We start from the raw sequence: 20,788 nt of genomic DNA, 5'->3' as shown, positions 1-20,788 counted from the left end.
AAGCTACCCAGTGCTGTGGGAGTTCAGACCCTCATGTTTGTCCCCAGCGTCTGTGCTCTTCACCACCATGCTCCACTCCTTCCTGGAATCGTTAATGAAAAAGTCTTTACTTTTTTGATTTCTTGTTAGTTTTTGTTTTTCTCATTGGGGCCTCATCTCCTCATTTTCCTTAAAGAGATCAGTGTAGGTTTATTTTAGGTCTCATGTAGGCAGAAGCATTGCTATCAGTTAACTTCTTTATTACTCACTCCCCAGTGATGGCTGTTGCTAATTGACCTAATGAAGTCTTGCTTTAGTCTTTCCTTCTCATGACACTAACAACAGAGTCATGACTTACAGAATGCTTAAAGAAGAAAGTACTTGATTGATTTTATTTTGCTACCCAATCAAACCAATCAAATAAGAACCCCAGAGTTGACACAGACGGTAAGCCCTCCAGAATAGGGTCACTGTCTTCCTTGTGTTTCATTTGTTTGGTCACAGTGTCTGGATAGTGCCTTGCTGTCCAGCAGTTTTGTTAGGATACAGTGTTCGTGAATCATTGTAAGGACAGAATTTTGACAACAGACTGTGCTGTTCATTTCACGAGGGAAAAGTTAATATAGAAATACTGCTCAGATCTATTTTAAAATTAAGCTTGGAATTTTGAGAAGAGTTCAAGAAACCATACAAAGATCTTTTTCACTAATTTTAGATCTATCTTAGACACATTATGGTTACATAGCAGAGTACCTTATCAAGTAGATTTGACAAGAGGTGTGTATTATTGATTATTTGTTTTAGTTGAAATATTCTACCTGGGATAAAATATTCAGTGCCCATAAATGAACAAATATGTTTGTATTTCTATGCAACATGGGAGCAGACTTCATATGTTTCTATATAATATATATGACTGTGTGTTTTAATCTGTCTTTCAGTGTTTTTATAGTTTTTCAGCAATGTTGTAACTTTAGAATTCTTCTAAGAAAATCACCCCAGATTCTAGTGCAGTTTGTACTGTGTATCCTGTCTTATGCATGGGATTCCACTGTCCCCACAGGGAGGAATTTCCTCTTATATTGAGTTAGTATCAGAGTTAAAGGAACTGTGATTTCTAGGCCTTTGCTCTCCATGTGTTTGCAGTTGGCTGTCAATCGCGATTTTCCCTTTCTTGAGTTTTCATTGTTCAATTAGAATTTTTGAAAATAACTATTAATATGTTGCATCGATCTCCCTAGAAACTTGATGTGTTTGTGCTTTTCAGTTTTCAATTTATGAAAAATGTAAATACACACTTGTTTTTAAGTAGTCCTTTTTCACTAGATATTTGGTTACCTCTTTATAGTTAAAATATTTTTTTCCCAATGTATGAATCAGTGTGCATGTTTTAAAAGATACCTTACTTTTTATTTTTCTTATTGTAACAGTTATATTCATTGTAGAGAATTTAGAAAATACGGATAAACACATTAATAACTTAAAATGGCCTCTAATCTCACCTAGACATACAGTTGTAAGGTTTGAAATTGAGAATTACAAGTCCTCTCACATTGTTCTTCTTTTTCAAGTACGTTTTGGTTACTGAGACCCTCGAATTCCCATATGAATTGTAGCAGCAGCTAGTCAGTTTCTGCAGAGGAGACCGCAGGGATTGTGATCGAGACCACGTTGAATATACGGATCGTTCTGGGGAGCACTGCCATTCCAAAAGCGCTGTCTTCTGATCCAGCAATGTGCGTGGTTTGTCCAGGTATTTAGGTATTGTTTAATTTTTTTTTTAACAATGCTTTGAGTTTACAGAGTTATTTTACTTTGTTTTTTTTTTGCCTTTATACTGAGGACAATTGTGCCAGGTACCGGGATCAGAAGTGTATTTGAGCCCCGCCACTTGCTGCCACCATGGTCACTGCGCTCTTGCTTCACCCGCTCTACAATCTTGCACAGAATAGGACCTCAGTAACTCTCTCTCTCGAATGATTATATGCTTGTTGGATGATGCTTGAGAGTCCGTGTGATGATTTTTTTTCCCCAGCCTTTCCCCACTTCTTTACTATGCCCTTTCTCTTCCTTTCCTCCAGCCTGGGTTTCAGTTTACCTGTGGCATTGATTTTTCTTGTCTGTAGACACTTCCTTTCACTGGTTCACGATAATTTTACATGTGGGCTGTGGAAACTTGCTAGATGTCAAGAAAGAGCCAATCCATTGCATGCTAGTATTTTTAGAGTGCATTATTGTTTTATCGATTGAAATTAAATCAGGGTGACCCCCTGAGCCCTCCTGTGAGCTGTTTTTGCCATCCTACAGGTGATAATGCTCTGGCTGCTGAATGTGCCCTTTCCCCAGACTTGGTTTTGGAGTTAAGTCACCATCAGTGGAGCCCTCTCTTTAAAAGATGAAGAAAACATTTGCTCCTTCTCCCTGGTTGGGGACTTGGATGAGATGAGGTAACAGATAAAGAATGGAGCCCCACCTCATTCTAACACCCGCTCGTTCCGTTCCTTTCTCCACGGAAAAAGAGTACAATTCAACACTAAAAAGATTGATTGTGAGCAAATGAGATAGACAGGACAACCGATCATTTATTAAATATACTTTCATGCCAGAAACAAATGTATTATTCACACAAAAAGCACACAAAGCACGGTAGTACCGTGATTACCAACGTGGGTCCGAGTTCGAGTCCTGCTCTGGAGTGACCAGTCCTGTGAGATGGAGAACTGGTAGGTCGGCTTAGCCTCTCCCGGGCTTGTTTTCTGTCCTGCAGAGATGGGGCTCGCTAGGCGTCCCTCCCCCATAGAGATGCTGTAGGGTGCAAATGATGCGCATGGGCAGCCCGAGCATAGCTGCTCATTCCTCGTAAGTGAAGGAGAGCATAGCTTTTGTGGTGAAGGCTTTATAACAGCCCCGTGTGGACTTTCAGTGCTCCGAAGGAATGCCTTGTGGTTTGGAGATGGGATTCTCATTTCTGTAAATACCCAAGGATTGTGTAATTGGGCCCTGCTGATTTGAATCTATTCTTTAGAAAGTACATATTGTAGATATATTTTTCAAGCATGCATGCTTTTTTCTTTTATCATTTATTGTTCTACCCTCTCTCTTGGTGGGACTTTTCATGGAATCCAGGAAACAGCCCTAAGCCACCTGCCTCTTCACACGTCTCCGTGGCGGTTTTCTTCCCTGACTAGAAGAGGGTTCTGCATAGGGAATTTTCTTTGTTCCCCTTTTCTTGGAGTCTCTCTGTCTGTCTGCCCACCTCTCACCTGTCCAACTGTCCATTTCTCTACCCACTCATTCTTCTGACTTGTTCCAAATAGCATTTCAGGCAGCTTACAGAAGAACAGATACCAAATAAACAGGTGAGATAATGGGACCAAGTTCAGACAGTGAGGCTAGGAGGCGAGCCTGTGTGAGGGTGGCAGGCATGAGAGACACGCGTCTGCCCTGTGACTTATAAGATCGACAGCAAGAGTGTGCCTGAGGCTCCCAGCAGACACAGGTTAACAGGGTTTGTGGGAGATGCTCACTGGCTGTGAAATAAATAAGTGGCTGAGGAGAAGCCCAGCCTTTCCAGCTACTAAGGCTTAGGAGAATATTTTGAGTGTCTTCAACATCAGAGTATTTCATCTTTTCTTTTGTCAGAGTTCTACATATAGATGGTTACATTCTGTACCTGGAAATTTCTACAAAATTTCTTCCCACTTGAGTCCCATGACTCGGGAATGGGGTGGTTCTGCTCATTGACTGGGGTTGGCCAGAAACCAAAAATGACAGCTTCAAAGGAGCCTGGGATTTGTCAGTTATGTTTTGTCAGTACTGTAGAGTTCAAAAAATGCTTTCACAGTATCTCTCCATCTGAGGCGGCAGCGTGCTCTCTTACCAGCATCAGGAGCTCAGGGCCATGGGATGGTGGGGGCTGACTGCTTTGCCGTCAAGACAGCTGAGCTAGTCACTGCAGGTTTGATTCTTTTACGTAAGGCCTTTCATGTTCTTTACTTGAATGTTTCAACAGGGAGTTAATTAACTGAGTTAATTAACATTTAATAAATATGATTCTTTGTTGAAAAGACAGTTATAGACAGAATACAAGCTCTGAAGCCTTTAAAAACGGTTTCATTACTGAAATTTCAGTAGGGGAGATACACAGTTTATCTTATTTATGCCTGTCTTTTAAAGTAACAAAGAAACAAGACAGAAAAGGCAGAGGATTGTTTCTGTTCTTCCTTTCTGCTTGCAGGTGCCCTCACCTCCCGTAGCATCCATCCAGACACCGGAACTGACACTGGCCGTGCTCCGAACTGCCTCAGCCCTGAAGACACAACTGACAAATAGAAGGGGACCACGCCCTGTTACAGCAGGTGCTCTCACTTTGTGGATCCTTATGTAACTGAGCGGTGTTAATCAGGATTGCCCGTTCTACATTGTGTGGCGCTGCTGCGGTGTCTCCTAGTTACTTGTTTCTGTAAGTATTCATGTATTATTCCCCACTGAGTGGTACTACACGTCTAAAAATGCTTTTTTCAGATGAAAAATAATGTGCATTTAATATAATATGTCTGAAAAAAGGGGCAAAAGATTCTATCCTGGTCCCTCTACTCAGAGATAATAATTAACAATTTAACATTTATTTTCTGTTCTTTTCGTTAGTGTGTATCATCTCTGTCATAAAAACCAGTGAGCACTCTGTCCCTGTTTACTGTTCGGAGACCTCCATTTTCCATTCGGCTTATTACATGTTTTTCTACAATATTCTATCTCCCCTGGCATGATTTTTAAAGACCAGTGTAGCATTCTGTCTTATGGAGGCATGGTCCATTTTACTTCGGACTTAAATAAACTTTTAAATTCCAAGTTTACTTAACTGAAATACTGAAAAGAGAACTGTGGTGGTACAGGAAGGCCCCTAACTCCCTTCTCATTATTTCCTGAGAGTAAAAGCTGTTGAAAATTTGGTATATATATTTCATGACCTTTATGCCTATGAGATACATATATATACACATATGAGAAATCAATATATAGGTGTGTGTATATATGCTTTATTTAAAAATGAGACCATACTATATGTTTTTCTGCAGCTCGCTTTATTCACTCAGGGGTATATCATGGACGTCCTCCCACTCCAGACTCACCCGTCCCTTTCAGATAGATTGGAGGGGTCTCCTGATGTGCGGGTGTCGTCTCTTGTCCACGGAAACATTTGGTGGGAGACTGCTGTGGACAAGGCCCTGGACCACGGCGAAACGCCGGCTCCCACAGCGCCCGCAGCTCGCCTTGATTTACCGCATCATTGTCTTGATGGTGGACAGTTAAGTTTTCTCCATTTTCCACTGTCAGAAAGAATGTTTGAGTTGCATCCTTCTTGTACAGAACTTCCTGTGATCTTGTATGTGTATTCCTTTAGTTAAGGCTTCTGGAAATTTAGTCCCTGGATGTGACATTTACATTCATCACAGACTCCTTTCAAGTGACTAGAAATTCCTTCTCCATTGGGGAATGAAAAAATGCACAATTACTTATGTAACCAATTCTCTATCGCTGGATATGATTTCACTTCAGTTTTTCTTCCCACCTTTGTAAACAGTGCTGTGTAAATGCCCTGATGGGTACATCTTTTTGGACTGATTTTTTTTTCCTAAAGGAAACGATTCCTAGAAGTGGAGTTGAGTCAGTGTGTATGTACGTTTTTCAGAGCTTACAAATCCATTGATATGTCATCCTCTGAAAAAGTCGCTCATGATTTGTTCTCCCACAGATGGACACTAGCTAGATTATCTTAAAAATATTTGCCAATATGATAAGCAAAAGTGCTTTTTCATTGTTTTTTTTGCATTTGATGACCAGTGAAGTTTTGAGCATTTTTCACTCATTAGTCATTTGACTTTTTTAAAATGAATGATTCCTTTTGTCCTTTGCCCACATTTAAGTGAGGGAGCTTCTTGTTGCTTTGTGACAGCTTTTTGTATGTTATGAAAATTAACTTCGTGAATTCATCAACATGTATCACAGAGCTTTTTCTTGTCATTTCTTTCCTTTCATTTTGTTCAGGAAGTTTTCTGATTTTTGTTGTGGCTCAAACTATTCTTAGGATAGTAAATGTCTTCCTTATGGGTTTTATCTTTGACATTATTCTTAGAAATACTCTCTTATAATGGAATAAATCTCTTCTGTAGGTTTTTTTTAATCTCTAAGATGGAGATTATAATAGTACATGTTATAGTGAGGAGAAGTTGAGTTAATAAGAGCAAAGAGTTGTATTTGCTGTTACTAGTACTTTTTAATATTTACATCGCTATCTGCAATTTATCTTGTGGTCATTATGACAGGAGTAGAATTTATTCTTTCCAGGTGATTCTCTGTCCCAGGACAATTATCGAATTCATAATTTTCTCTTTGATTTGAAATCCCACCTGTACAAAATACTTACATACACTAGAGTCTTTTTTGAGCTCATGGTTCCCTTCTGTCAATCTCCTTTCCTTACTCCAGCACCATATCTTACATGTTGTAAAAATTTATTTAATAACTGGCAGTCTGATTTTTTTTGATTCTTTTCTTCCATCCCAAATTTTCTTGTCAAGTATTATGACTTTATTATTCCTGAAGAATTCCAAAATATTTTGTTCAAGTTAAAAAAAATCAGATTGGAATTTTCATGGGATTTTTTAGTAAGTTTTGAATTATTCTTAGGAGAACTTACATCTTTACAAAACTGCTTTTCTCCATGCAATATGTTTATGTCTCTACATTCATACCTCTTACTTTAACCCTCAGTACAGTCCTGAAGTTTCTCCATTTAGAATATGGGCATTATTTTTGAATTTATTCCAGATTATTGTTTATGTTTTTGTTAATTTTGTAAGTGAGAATTTTTTGCTATTATATTTTTAAATGTTTAAAACTGACATTTAGAAAGGAAGATTCGGTTTGTCAATACTCACTTTGTAACTTGTCATTTAAAATTGTAAGTATTAAGTACTTGTTCCAGAATCCTTTCTTTTCTGTTTTTTAAAATTTGTTTCCAAGATTCTCAAAATGTTCATAGCTAAGTAGTATAGGTGGAGACACAGATGGAGAGAGGAAGTGTGGCTCACGAACAAACTGTGAGCACTTTCATGGCTGCCTTTAGGCTGGAGAAGCCACAGAAGAGCCCAGGTTAGACCAAGGGTGGCTTTGTATGCACTTGAAAGCCAGCTTTCCTGCCTGTATGGTGAAGCCTGGTGGGCGTGGCAGGTAGATGATCAAGGTCTGATCAAGGTCATTGGCTGCACAGAGCACTGTGTCTGTGAGAACTGGAGACCATTACCATGGGAAATGCTTGGCGCCAGGAACACTGCAGGGGAGCTGGGGAGCCTGTGTGTTAAGGATTTTCCAGCCCTGGGAGTGGGAAGATGAGACTCTGCATTCAGATCTGAGTTTGAATTCATCCTCTCTTGTTTACTGGTCCTCTGACTTTTGTCAAGTTATCTACCCGCTTTGAACTCCTGTTTTCTTGTCTCTCAAAACAGGAGAATTACAGCCTGCTGCTAGAGTGTTTGATCAGGGTAAATGATTTGTGTCTATAAGATGCCACGTACAGTCACAATCTCAGTGAGAAATGGGCTGTCGCCTCTTCTTCTGCAACTCAGTGCTCGATAAGACATCGGGGGAAAGCCAGTCCCTAATTTGTATGTGATGCAATGAGGAACAAAATTAACGTCTTGCCTTTCCCTAGCAGGATTCTTATTTCTTTGCTTCATTTACCTCTTTCCTCCTTTACTCTCCCCTTTCACCTCCTCCACCAAAAGAGACTGAGTCTGTCTCAGAACACTACATTCAAATTACTTTAAATGTTGGCTCATCCCCATGAAATTACAGTGAAATTAAAAATAATCTGTACACGTCCCAGACATGTATATATTTGATTTACACACACACACACACACACACACACACACACAATCAGGCTACCTCCCATTTGCTGAGGGAGAAGGACCACTTTTTCTGAGTTTTCATTCACTGAGCGTGAGAGCAAAGTCTCTTAAGCAGAAATTCGCCTGGCTTCTTGCATGGTTTTTTAAATTGGATTTCTGCTTTGTGTCCACAGAAATAGACTCCTATTAGAAGAGGGGAAGTGGAGACATAGATATTCTGCTGAGATATTGGTGTCATCATATTTGAGTTGGAAAGGACTTACGACAGCATAGAGTCGTACCTTTTTATGGGTGAGAATCCATGATAGTGTAACTTGGACAAGAACACGGGTCTTCTGTCTTCATGTCCACGCGGATGAAGAGGCAACTGGGTGGGGGATGGCAGGGATCCTTACTTGAGTTCCGGGGTCTTGCTAGTTTCCATTGTTCAGCTGCCTTTAGTTTATGTCCATGTGGCCTCTCATGGGAAGGTCACTCTATCCTGATAGATTGAGTTTCTAATCAGCAAAAAGGTCTGGACCCACTCATGTTTCCCAGAGATTTTCTGCTGACCTGCTGACAGTTTATATACATGAGATCTTAGAAACTGCTGGATATAAAATCCTTATTGTTATCATTTGCCCTCGAGTTCCACAGGAATGGGGTGCTGTCTCAGGCTGTCTAAGGCCAGCTCTGAACAAAGATAGGGTGATAGGCTGTGCAGCTGGACACTCCCCAGTCGAATGGGATTTCCACCTTAGTTTTTAGAATCAGGCAGATGAGTTCAAATCTTACCTTTACCAGTTATTAGCTTTGTGACCTTGAGGAAGAAACTTTACTTTTTTGGGGACAAATTTTCTTTATCCGTAAATAAGTTCAGTATTTATTTTAGGGTTTTTGTTTTAGAATTGAATGAGCTAATTCCCTCATTTATTCCTAAAATACTGATCACATGGTTCTATGCTGGTGACCTAGTGGTTGATTACTAAGGGACTCAGTAGTGAGAATGTGGGTGAGGCTCCCTGGATAATAGAGCTTATATTCCATGATATGCTTGTAAAAGACTGGATTGCAGTGGATTTTTAGTAAATGTCCATTCTTTTCCTAATCCCCATTGATTGTGTATATATCTTTATACTAATATATGAACAATTTTTTATTGCAATATAAGTCTTTTTGTAGTATTTAAAGTATGTAGCTATAACAAAAATACGTGAAATAAAATGATTTGACTTTTATTTTCTTTTCAATAAACAAAACAAAATAAAATAGAAAAGAAAAGAAAAAGTTTTGAAGGAGTAGAAATAATTTTATTTCCGTGTAATCGACTCCCTATGTTAGGTTTTTCGGTTGTGTTCTTAAACAGCATATAAAATTGACAGGTTTTGACTTCAGTGTTGATAGCTGGGTGAGTATAGTTTCTTTTTGTGGTTGTCTTTGATGAATTATTTGCACTAGATCATAAATAATGTGCATGTTACATATTGGAAACGAGGAAAGAGTGGAGACATACTACCTCCAATGCAGTCATTTTGTTACCGAGTCCAAACTCATTCTGCTCACCAAATGACAGGCCAATAAACTGGGAGATGAGGTGTTGGAGCAAGGAATAGTGACTTTATTTGCAAAGCTGGCAGACCCAGAAGATGGCAGACTGATGTCCTGAAGAACCATCTTTCCCAAGTCAGAATTGAGTCTCCTTTTATACTAAAAAGGGGTGGGGCTGCAGTTGGTTGTTGGAAACTTCTTGTTGTATGAATTGCTTGTCCTTTGAATCCGCTGTTCTTGCAGCTGTCCATGTGGATCAAATCATGTTGCCATTGTAATACCTCCAAAAGTAAAACAAAGTTATTCTCTATTTTGCAACTTGCCATCTCTACATAAGTGCAGATTAGTTAGCATCCTTCAAGATCACGGCCAGGAGAAGAGGCTGTCCTGGATATTTCAGTCTAAAGGCAACTTTCTTTTACAAATGGTGCAGAGATAGCAAGTCTGAGCCTAGAAAACAGGGCACAGGTTTAAAGCCAAAGGAACAGACCTAACATGGGGTCAAAATTGTTCTTTTCTATTACAATTCCCTTTTCCGCTTCATAGATAATTTTAGTAAGAAACATGAGCAATTTTGTATTTTTGCTTCTTAATAACCGATAAGTGGGCCAACTATATTTTTGTGAGCAGGGATGCTGTGCGGGCATAGGGGTCACAGCAAACTCTTGTTGGGGGTGGCCGACCCTGGAACATGTCTGATGCCCCGTGAGTGTTGGTGAGGGTCCCCTAGCCAGCGGCTCTCTTCAGGAGGCAGCATATGGGCATTGATATCTGGAGACCTCATTTTCGGCTGCAGGAAATTTTTTAGATACTGCGATTGAAAAATCACTCCAGCTGGGGATAATTAGGGAAAAAAGGAAAAGTAAAAGGGTTTGGAGTAGAGTAGAAGAGAAGGACATCAGATCACGGAGCCTGAGTGCTTGGCAGCGGGGCTTCGGGGGAGAGGGGAGCAGACGTGGGGAGGGGCCTGGCACCGGAACCAGCTCCTGCACCTGTCAACATGCCCAAGCCACATAGCTTTTAATTGGGCCACCTCTCTGGGCTGGATGTCACCCTGTGCAGAACCTTGAGAATCGAAGGTAAGGGGTGGGCAGCACTCACCTAGGGGTCACTGTAGATTTCGGTCAAGTCCACAGTGCCTTTTCTGTTCATGTGTCTTCACTTGTCCTTTATCTCAGGATCTGAGGAGGAGGAGAAAGGAACTCAGATAGAGATCCAGGAAGATATCCGACTGTGTTAAGAGAGGACAGACACAGTGACACGGGGAGCGAGGACACTTGCAGCAAAGTAAAATGACTTCACAACTATTGCTTCAGAGTTGCAGGTGTGAGAGAGCCTAAGCCTGTTTCAGAGTGCAGGGGACAAGCGGAAAGGAATGGCAAAATTTCCACTGAAAATTGAAATTTTGTTAAATAGCCTGCTACTGTTGCTTGTATCACTTGAATGAATGCAGGCATATTTCTGTGGGCATTTATAGGTTCACTCAACCCCACCAGCCCCTCTTGCCCCCATCGGGGATGGGATTTCTCAAGCACAGTGCCCCTCCTGCTTGGGTGGGCCACGCTGCGTGTCCTCGCCTGGGGCCAGGCTGCTGCAGGGCACTGAGTCCCCGAGGCGCGGCCTGGGAGACACGACAGGAATATCTCTGCTCTCGACTGAGGGCCTCCTTTTCCCCCTGCAGTGTAAGAATGCCGGTGACTGAGTTAGAAGCATGCTCCCAAGCTGTCCGTGTCCTTGCCATTCAGAAGCGGACCCTGGAAGCTTCCAAATTTCTCCAGAATGCGTTCTACATTCACCTTCGGCAGGTGAGTGTATGTCTTTACACAAGTGGAGGAATTACTGCCGTTTTCCTGGACCTTACTCACCACTAGTCCATCTGATTTTTCTGTGCTAGGATTCAGTATGGCCTGCTAAAATATCTGGAGTCAGATCTTGAAACACTGATGAAGAGGATCATTTATTTTATTTCTATATATGATAGCCTTTTACTTTCAAAATTCAGAATTTTTGGTTCTTTCAGGAATTTTTGGGGGGTTGGCGAAACAACTTTGCTCTTACAATCTTTGAGACCTGTTGCTTTGTGCCTCTCACCTGTCTTCTGTCACTTGTGAGAGGCGATTCCATTTGTGACCCTGTCCGGGTTGTTCATGTTATAAAACATATAGTCTGTTAAAGTACAGTCCCTTTTACTCTAAAGACATTCCACAAATACTACTAAAACCTGGGTGTGGTTTTAAGAAGACAGAATCATTAGAAAATGTACTTGCAGGTTGCTAGTGCAAAATCCCCAAATCAATAGTCCAGCTCAACATCTAAAATCTATCTAATCTACCTTGGATTTGTATGGATAAGTGAAGCAGTTTGCTAAGAACTCAAGACCAGGGTTAGAATACAGGCTGGTGTAGCTCAGCAGGTCCTCCTGAGCCAGCCCTGTGCCAGAGGGCGGGGCTGAGGGGGAGAGGGCTGGGCCTTGGGGAAAGGGGAGGGCCAAGAAGGAGGGGGGTCCTGCCGTTCCTGAGCTCAAAGTTTCATGGCAAACACCTTCACCAGGTGAAAAACTTGGAGTTTCTTCTAAGAACAGTAGGTTTGGAAAGAGTCATAAAAGCACGGGAGTGACAATATCCCTTTTGTGTCTAGTATTGGAGAGCGGCTGTGGGGCCACATGTGAGCCTCGTGAGTCCAGGAGTGCAGTGTTGGTGGCTTCCACCTGAGCGGTGGGACAGTCAGTGGGACAGTCACTGGGAAAAAACGAACAGACTTTAGGCATGTTTAGATGGTAAAAAGGAAAGGATGAATGATGTCTGTGAAGGTAGGTTGGAGTTAGGCCCAGGTTTCTGGGTGGATTAATGAGGTAAGTGATGGTCCTGCTGTGCTCTGAGGAGGGAAAGCTGCAGAGGGAGCTCTGGGGGAAAACTGATGAGTTCAGCTGTGGGTAAAGTGAAAGGCTGTTCGATGTGTGGTCTGGGAGCTCAGGTGAGAGCCAGTAACGAGTAGCGGGAGGGGAGAGAGACTGTCAAATCATTTTGTGAGCATACAAATAATTATGATTAATGATACACTTACGTCTCTACATTCTGGATTTAAAACCCATTAACATTTTGCTATATTGACTGCAGAGTTTCCTAATTTTTTTTAACAGAAATAAAAAAAATAGAAACAAAACAGTAGAGTTAATGAACATCATAGAGTTGATGTGTGTCCTTGTATGTATTTTGATACCTCATCTGTTTATAACCATAATCTATAAAAAGTTAACTAGTTTAGCATAAGAGTTAAACAGAGGGACGTGACACACAGTGCTGGGGCTTGAAGCTGATCTTCTCAGGCAAATTATGTCGCCAGTCTGTGCCTTAGTTCCATCTTCTGTGACTGCCCCCGGACCCCTCATCACAGCTGATTTCCTAGACTAGATGTTGGGAGGGAGGCTGCTGAAGGGAGTAAAAAGTGGCAACTGCTAGGGACACTGAAGAGAGACACAAAAAGTGATTAAAGCCGATAAACTCAGTACAAACTAATACTCTCAAAAGGGAAAGAATCCCGCAGTGTTTTGAGCCACTTAGCGTATGGGAAACAAAACCACGTGGACCCAAATCTCTTGAGCATGTGAATATTGTGGGTGGGAGGGTGTCATCAGAAAAGGGTTGAGAAAAGGCCTTTTGGTTTCCCTTGACGTGTCCAGTAAGGATGGGGAGCAGAAGAGAAAACCCCCTGCTTCACAGTGGAAGCTGCTGTTTTGTGCAAAACTGACCAAAGTTTGGAGACCAGTCATCAGCGGTGCTGGCAAATGAAGAGACTTCGGGATTGGGTGGGGCACTTGCTGCGACTTCCAGGTGACCTGCTGGCTGGGGGCTGTATGGTGGGCAGTAGGTTTGCAGGGTGACCCGGGCATAAACCCTGGCTCTGAGGCTGCTGGTCTGACTAGCAAACCTGGGCACCCGCAGTCCTAATGGGGCAGCTCGGGTTGTGGCCTGGGACACTTGCTGTGCTGAGGGCGAAAAGAGGGCTTCCCTGTGGGGGTGTCCCTGCGGAGAGTGGGAACGTGTTCCTGCAGGGGAGGAAGAGCCTCTGAGCAGGGTGCTGGATGCACAGGCCTGTACTCCCTGGGAGATGGTGGCAGCTGCTGATGATTTGGTTTCAGCATTCTTTGTTTACTGACATGGTTGTCGTATTTTCATTCACATTGTAGTATTTTCATTCACAGTGCTCCCCCTTGGTCCTAAATTCGACCAATATTTTGAGAGACATTTCATGACCAATTTTGTCCCAGGGTGCTATGAAGGCTCATTCCTAGTTCAGGTTGAAGAAACTTCTGACCTGCCATTCAAGGTGTTAGGTGTTTTTATCAGGCCCTGTTGATACTAAAAGTTCTCTGGATGGCCTGTCTTACTAGTCTGTTATGATCCAGGAAATGTTTACCCTTCATTGCTCATTCCCATACCTAGAATCACACTGTTATAATTATTTTATGCAGGGTTATAAATTTTATGTATTTCTTCAATATGATTTGCCATCATCAATCTTGTTGTAGGCCTAGCTACACTTTGGGAAATGTAAGAGAAAACAATCTTATAAAATAGACAGGATATAAGTAATAGAGCTAGTAACGTTAATAAAGTCACGATTAAGAATTTAATAGTCAAGGAGTTATATTTTTGGGTTAAAATTTTTCTTGTGTTTCTGACTGAGTTTGAGTGATCTTACGAGAAAGTTCGTATTTATGGTCAGGCTTCGAGCAGGTATTAATTGGCCAGGTGAGGTCTCCCACCTTGTAAGATCAACAGTGGCCTAAACAGAACTATAATTTCCTTTTTAGAATAACGTTTCTGAGGGCTATCTAGTTAGAGCCTTGGAGTAGGGAAACCCACCAAGGTAACACAGAAGTACTAGACAAAGGTAATTTACCATAAACTTAACAATTGGAGTAGTTCATAATCAAAGGTAGGAGAAATTATCAAAGTAATTGGTATACAGGCCTGATTTGGTGTCTTGGGTCAGCTGTCTACCTGATATGTCGTCGTCTTCTCATCCTGGCCTGGTAGCTTCTTCTCCATTTGGGCCTTGTTTTAAGGTGAGCAGTGCTCTATAGGCCAGTGCACTGCAGGGGCTCTTTCTGATTGGAAATGAATCTGAAAGTCAGTTTCCTTCAGCTTTGCTGTGTATGGTCTAGTTAAGAGTACCTGATAGAGTCCTTCCATTCATGTTGGAGACAGTTTTTAAAGTCATGCCTGTTCCAGTATGTATAATCCCCTGGCCGCATGTCATGGGGCATTGGATCTTTACCCAAGGATATATTACTAAGCTTCAGAAAGAAACATACAGTGTCCTTTTAATAATTCAATTAAACTTTGCAGCAATGTAACATGACAGCAAGGAATGATCTGGGAAGTGTCTTACTAAATATAGACCTCAATTAACAAAACGAGAATTTAATATCCACTAAAATATAATCTTTTTCTCTCTAAAGTTCCCTCATTTTTATCAAATATAGTCAAATCAAGGTGAATTTGTTTACAAGTTAAGTCTGATTATTTGATCATATAGGCTCTTTTAAATTGGCTGTGTTGGAAATTTTAATAAGGACTTTTAAGCTAGAATGTTAATAAGGTTTGCTAAGGCCAGGAAAGCCCCTTCAAGGGCTTGTCATAGATTTCTTCCTAACAGATTTAGGTAAATTCTTTTCTTTTTGAAGTCCTTAAAATACTTTGAGGTTCCTATACCTGTTAGGAGACGATCTTCCTAATTTATCTCATAGAGCCACTGGGGAACTTAAAGATTTTAGTCTCTTGAGGGATCAGATAGAGAGAAAAGATAACTGTTCTAAGTCTGCTTACATAGGTATAATTTATCAAATTGACGTGAATCATAACTAGTTTAAGGAGAAGAGTTTCTTTATGTCTGGTAAACAGGTTAAAAGCCACTAGTATTTCAGACAAAATCAAAAATTGTAACCATATTCATCAGTTTATTTGGTCCCACGTAACTAATTCTTTTAATCAGAGTTTTCATTAGACCTTTAAAATTTCTTACCCAGTTTATTTCAGTGCTATAGTTTGAAATTTATTAGAAATCAGTAAATCTCCTTGAAGAGAGAGTATCTTGCAAAATCATCAGAAGAAAACAATTACCTGCCTATAAATGACAACAGAATTAACAGCATGGTTAAACAACATTACACTGTAATCTATAAAGAAACCTGGTCACAATAACCAGAATTATGACTGGTAACATTTCAGATATACCAGAATGTTAGGGAGTCCATATAATTTCTAGAATATCTATATTAATAATATTTTCTCATACAATACAACCTAGGAAGATTTATTATTCATTTGACAATACTTCCCATGTTAGTTAACATGCCAAATGAAACTTACTACTTTAAAATCTCTCTTTGAGATGTTTCAGGGACCCTTTGTAGCATCCCATAGTTAACTGGAGACTAAAAGAATTTTAATGAGAAATTGATATTTGGGGAGCTTGTTAAAAGTTTTCAAAACACTTGATCAGATAAACGTATAGATCACTGTAAAGTAGTACTTACTCATTAACAAGAAAATATTTCAAAGGTAAAGACACAACAGATCACTTAATTCGCATAAGAAGATTTACAATTTGTTACTGAAGGTGGATTAATATTTTAAGAAAAATTTGTCCCCTTAACAGAGAGAAAACCAAATGTAGTCTTGTACCAGCTTACTTCTAAGATTCATTTACTTTGCACAAATTGATTCTAAACTTAGCCAATTCTGACCACGTACAAAACTCTTTCCTCAGGGTTCCTCTTCCACAAGCCTTCCCCAGCTTTCTATACTCGTATTAGTGTGTCCCTTATTTTTTCTTCCATTCAGAAGTAACCAGATTCAGGACAAAGTCACTATTTTTCATTAACAAAATATAATTCCATTCCTTATATCTTCCTTTACACATTTATCTTACCTTCCTAGGTTACTGAGATCTTTCCCTTAATAATAGAGACTATTTCAGAGTGGCACCAAGCATTTATTAATATTTCTAAACACCTTTAGTTTCTCTGTAAGAGGAAGTCATATGTTAAGTAATTCATATTTCAATCTTATTTTATCTGAAAATGGTATAGCTATTAAATAAAATCCTATCATTTAACTTAATTTAGCACAACTCTAGAATTTAGATACCAAACATTTAGAGATTATCTTAAGCATACATTTTAAATATATATTTTAAAAAATTTACCCAAAACTCTCATCTGATTTGCATTTAATTTACTTCAATTTTTATCACACCACATTACTATTATTTTTTTTTGACAAATCTGTAACATATATAACAGGATCTTATTTGACTTTCATTAAACCTAGGTACAGTAAAATTATTATACTTAATATTGATGACTTTAAAGATGTCTATATTAATTAGAACATACTTAAACTAAACAATACCAAGTGTTATCTTAATATTGAATATTTTCCAGTTCACGTGAACCTGAAGGTCAACTTAGTCAGTTTTTATTTTAAAAATACTTAATTTGTAAGCTATTACTTTTTACGTCAATTAAGCAGAGCTCTTTGACTTTTTTTTTTTTTTTTAGCTGTAGAAATATCTCACATCTATAATGTGTACTCAGGCTTATAAACAGACCAAAGTTAGAGATCTCATATCTTCACTTTAAAACTTACTTATAAGATAGGTATAATAATAGTTGGAGTAAGCTTAATTTGCTTGCTCAAATCACTAAGGCTTACTATTTATGAAAAAGACATTTAAGATTTCTTGACAAAGTCTGACGGACCCATCAGAGTTCTGAGCTCTAAAATGCCAAAAATTTCTTTGGCCTTAAGTTTTCTCTCATTGAGCTAATTAGGCTCAGTCGTAGGTCACTGTTTGCTGTATATACATTTCTGATCTGCAAGAAAATGACAGACACTTCCAGTTCCCCAGAGAACTGCTCTGTCACGCAGGCCCAATTGTATCTCCTTATTTGGCTTTTTTGTATCAGTGAGAAGAGCTGTAAACCAAGAATTCCATGTTTTAAAACTTTAAGGTTCAATTTATCTTGTCTTCCAAAGCTTGCATAAGGCATTTAGTAAGGTCTCTTTTCCTTGAGTTATAAGTTAAACCCAGGGTAAACCTCTTATTATATTTTTCTATTAGCCACTGAATATTAGTTTTTAGTTTTACATTATATTGGACGGCTCATGTAACTCTATTGGTTTCCTTTATTTTGTTCAATTAATATTTTCTGAGGGACAGAAATGTGCCCAGCCTTGTAATACCAAGAAGAGGAAGCGTTTTTCCATTGAAACATATCTATCCCACAACATAATTAAGCAAAAAGTTTATATAAAGCCCATTTAAACATACCAAATTTACAAAGTTTTATCTCAATTTTATTAACTCTTATACCTTTAATTTTAATATTTATTAGGTTTAATCAATAATTTTTATTTCTAGAAGGAATGCCAGAAGCCTTTTTCTTCTTTTCTTTTCTTTCTTTTTTTTTTTTTTCACTGTATCTAATTTTATAGAAAAGTCTCTGGGATCCCCAAGTTTGAGCCTAAGAACTTAGGCCCTTCTCAACTTTTAATTTGATTAATTGGTCTGTTGCCCCAGTCATTGATCAAATATCACAGTCTAAATATATTATATGTATCTATCCCTATAAATACATACATTTTAAACTGGGGTAAATAAAACGGACTTGTTTGAACTTTAATTTTGGGGGGCAGTAGGTGATCTCTTTGGCCACTTTTTTTTTTTAACTTTACGTAGTGTAGTATTAAAACCTTGTCTCTAAATCCAAAAATGTCCATTTTATTTATCTCATTCAAAATAACCATCAAAAAAATTTACCCATTTTGGATAAGCCCCTTATCTTTCTTTTTTTTCCGTTAAGAAAAAAGTCTTTCGACATTTTTACATTCTTTTTTCCAGTTACTCAACCTAATTAACATTAATTATTCTTAGATTTTATTAACATCTCTAAAACCATTAATGGGAAAGGAAAAACATAAATGTAGCTTTTTAAACCAGTTTTTGTAAAATAAGTTCTTAGATTAACCATTAGATATATTTTCTACCTTTAAACTTGATTTTAATAGGTACCAATAAAACGGCTGTTTATAATGAGAGCTCTTTCAACTCTCACCAATTTAAAAGGTTTTCCAAATTAAGGGATCCATCATATAGCCATCAATTTATATATATATAATGATTTTAAATGAATAAGATGAAGAGGCTTTTCCAAATGAGAGTAGGGGTGCTGCCTAAATAAAATTCAAAAGTTTACTCTTCAAAAGGTAAAGCAATTCATGGTCCAGACTGATGCAACAAAGGTTAAGATGGCAAAATGCCTGAAAATTGGTACAAAGGATTGTTGAGAATCCCAATTTATTTGTGTGGCCACCATATGTACACAATACTTGTACCTTTTGCATGGCAGAGTCCAAATTTTCCATTAAAAACAAAAAGGAAACACATATATACATACATACACACACATAAAACATCCAGCGAAAGATAAAACGTTTATATTTCAAGGACACAGGAAGAGAAATCCAAGTTCCCCCTAAAAGGGTTTTGGTTTTTATAAGTCCAGAATTCCAAAAAATGTTTTTATCAGGCCTGCTTAGTTACTTTAAGAGTGAGATTTTTTTTTTAATTCCCAATTAAATTTGTAAGTTTTGTATGTATATAATCCTGGCTGGGGTATTAGTTGGAGGCTGGCAATCTGTCATTTCTTTATCTTTTTTTCCTTTTCTTTCTTCCTTTCTTTCTTTCTTTTTTTTTTTTTTTGAAAGTTCTATTCCCCATTCTAACGTAGGGTTGTCAGAATAAAATTGCTAGTAGGCTTTCCCGCAGGGACAACTCTATGGCATGAAGTCTTTGCCTATATCACTCCTGCAAGTTTCTCAGTCATCCGAGAAAACTGTTACCAGCCAGGAAGGGGGTCCCATTTTTGGAGTTGAAAGGTTCCTCATAAGAGTTTTACTTTTATTCTGAAAAATTCAATGGAGGTAACCAAATTGAGGAAAACATTAGACCAGCCCCTTACCTAACCACTCAGTCCTGACCCCAGTGTCTTTCAACATGGACCCACTCTGGATGTCTCCACTGGGAATTTTCCTGGTATCTTTCAACCAGCCCCACCTTGGAAGTCTCCTAAAGATGGGTGTTTCCCGTTATCTTTCAACCAGGCCCCACCCAGTATGTCTCCACTGGGTGGGTTATTCCCCCCCAGTATCTTTCAACTGGAGGGCCAGGTACCTGGATACACCGCCAAATAAAACTCAGGATTATCAGCCAATATGGGAGATCTGAGAACCAAGATAGACTCACCCAAATTCATCTGGACTCCCCGAGGATGTGGATGGGCACAAAGGGCCACTGCTGATACCAAGGTCCGGATACTCGGAGAGTTCAGGTGGAGAAAGTCTGCTCTGGGTCCCTTCATGGTGTCCAAAACTGTTGACTGAAATACATGTGCAGCCTAAAAGTTAAGAGTTATGTTTATTTGGCGGGAGGACTCGAGCCGGGATGACAGCCTCTCAGATCTCTCTGAGGGACTGCTCCGAAGAGGTTGGGGAGGAGCTAGGATATATAGGAGCTTTACAACAAAGACCAGGTTGTTGGAACAATAAAACATTGTTATCTAAAAAAAGCCAGGTATGTCAAGTTAAAGAGTTTAGTGATTTTCTATGTATCATTTGGGCTCACTGGATTCATTCTTTAGACAAGCACCTAGCTATCTAGGGCAAGTATCATGTCTTGTATTATTCTCATTCTGTTCAGAGGGCACTGTTGTGAGTGGCTGTAGAGGCTGGTCTTCAGGCCTGTCCTCGCTGGGGGATGGCGGCAGCCGCTGATGACTTGGTTTCAGCATTATTTGTTTCCTGACATGGTTGCAGTATTTTCATTCACATTGTAGTATTTTCATTCACAGACTGATTGTGGATAATCTGGATACGTGGAAAGGAACCGAGATAGAATTACTGCAGGTACCTTCTACTTTAATATTCCGTGTGCAAACATAAACACGGATGAAGCATACATTTGAATTTGGTGGTGTAGGGAAGGGTTTCTGCACATTACAGGAGAAGGCAAGGCAGAATTCCTCTACTTTGTTGGCAGGGATGTGGGTCCACCTGTCTTTTCTGTAGCGGTTTCTGAGAGCAGTTTATGGTAACTAACAAACATTGACAAACGGTGGCACACATTGCATTTAAGAGCTGGCCTGTGCAAACTTGTGTATTGGACAGGTGGATTGGAGAGAGATGTAGCCCAGGCCTGGGCTCAGATACAGGTTTAAATCGCCATTTCCTCACCAAAGGGCCTTGGACTAGAGTGTAACCTCCCTTAATCTGTTGGTGAATCTGTGAAATGTGCATTATAAT

At 39.5% G+C, this 20,788-nt stretch overlaps 1 long non-coding RNA gene and 1 pseudogene across 2 annotated transcripts in view; both read left to right on the top strand.

The window, feature by feature from the left end:
* The window catches only part of LOC141578218 (uncharacterized), a 39,754-nt gene extending 37,328 nt beyond the window's left edge, over nt 1-2,426 (top strand). For both annotated transcript variants that reach the window (XR_012508360.1, XR_012508357.1), the window contains 2 exons: nt 1,551-1,732; nt 2,287-2,426. This is a non-coding gene — a long non-coding RNA (uncharacterized LOC141578218). The remainder of the gene's footprint in view (nt 1-1,550; nt 1,733-2,286) is intronic.
* A 1,800-nt stretch (nt 2,427-4,226) lies between these two features.
* Nucleotides 4,227-20,788, top strand: part of LOC141578087 (trafficking protein particle complex subunit 9 pseudogene) — a 35,211-nt pseudogene continuing 18,649 nt past the window's right edge.

This window comes from Camelus bactrianus, chromosome 7, assembly GCF_048773025.1.
Source record: "Camelus bactrianus isolate YW-2024 breed Bactrian camel chromosome 7, ASM4877302v1, whole genome shotgun sequence".
NCBI classification, from domain to species: domain Eukaryota; kingdom Metazoa; phylum Chordata; class Mammalia; order Artiodactyla; family Camelidae; genus Camelus; species Camelus bactrianus.
Note: the sequence above shows the minus strand (reverse complement) of the source record. Positions and strands in the feature narration are given on the sequence as shown.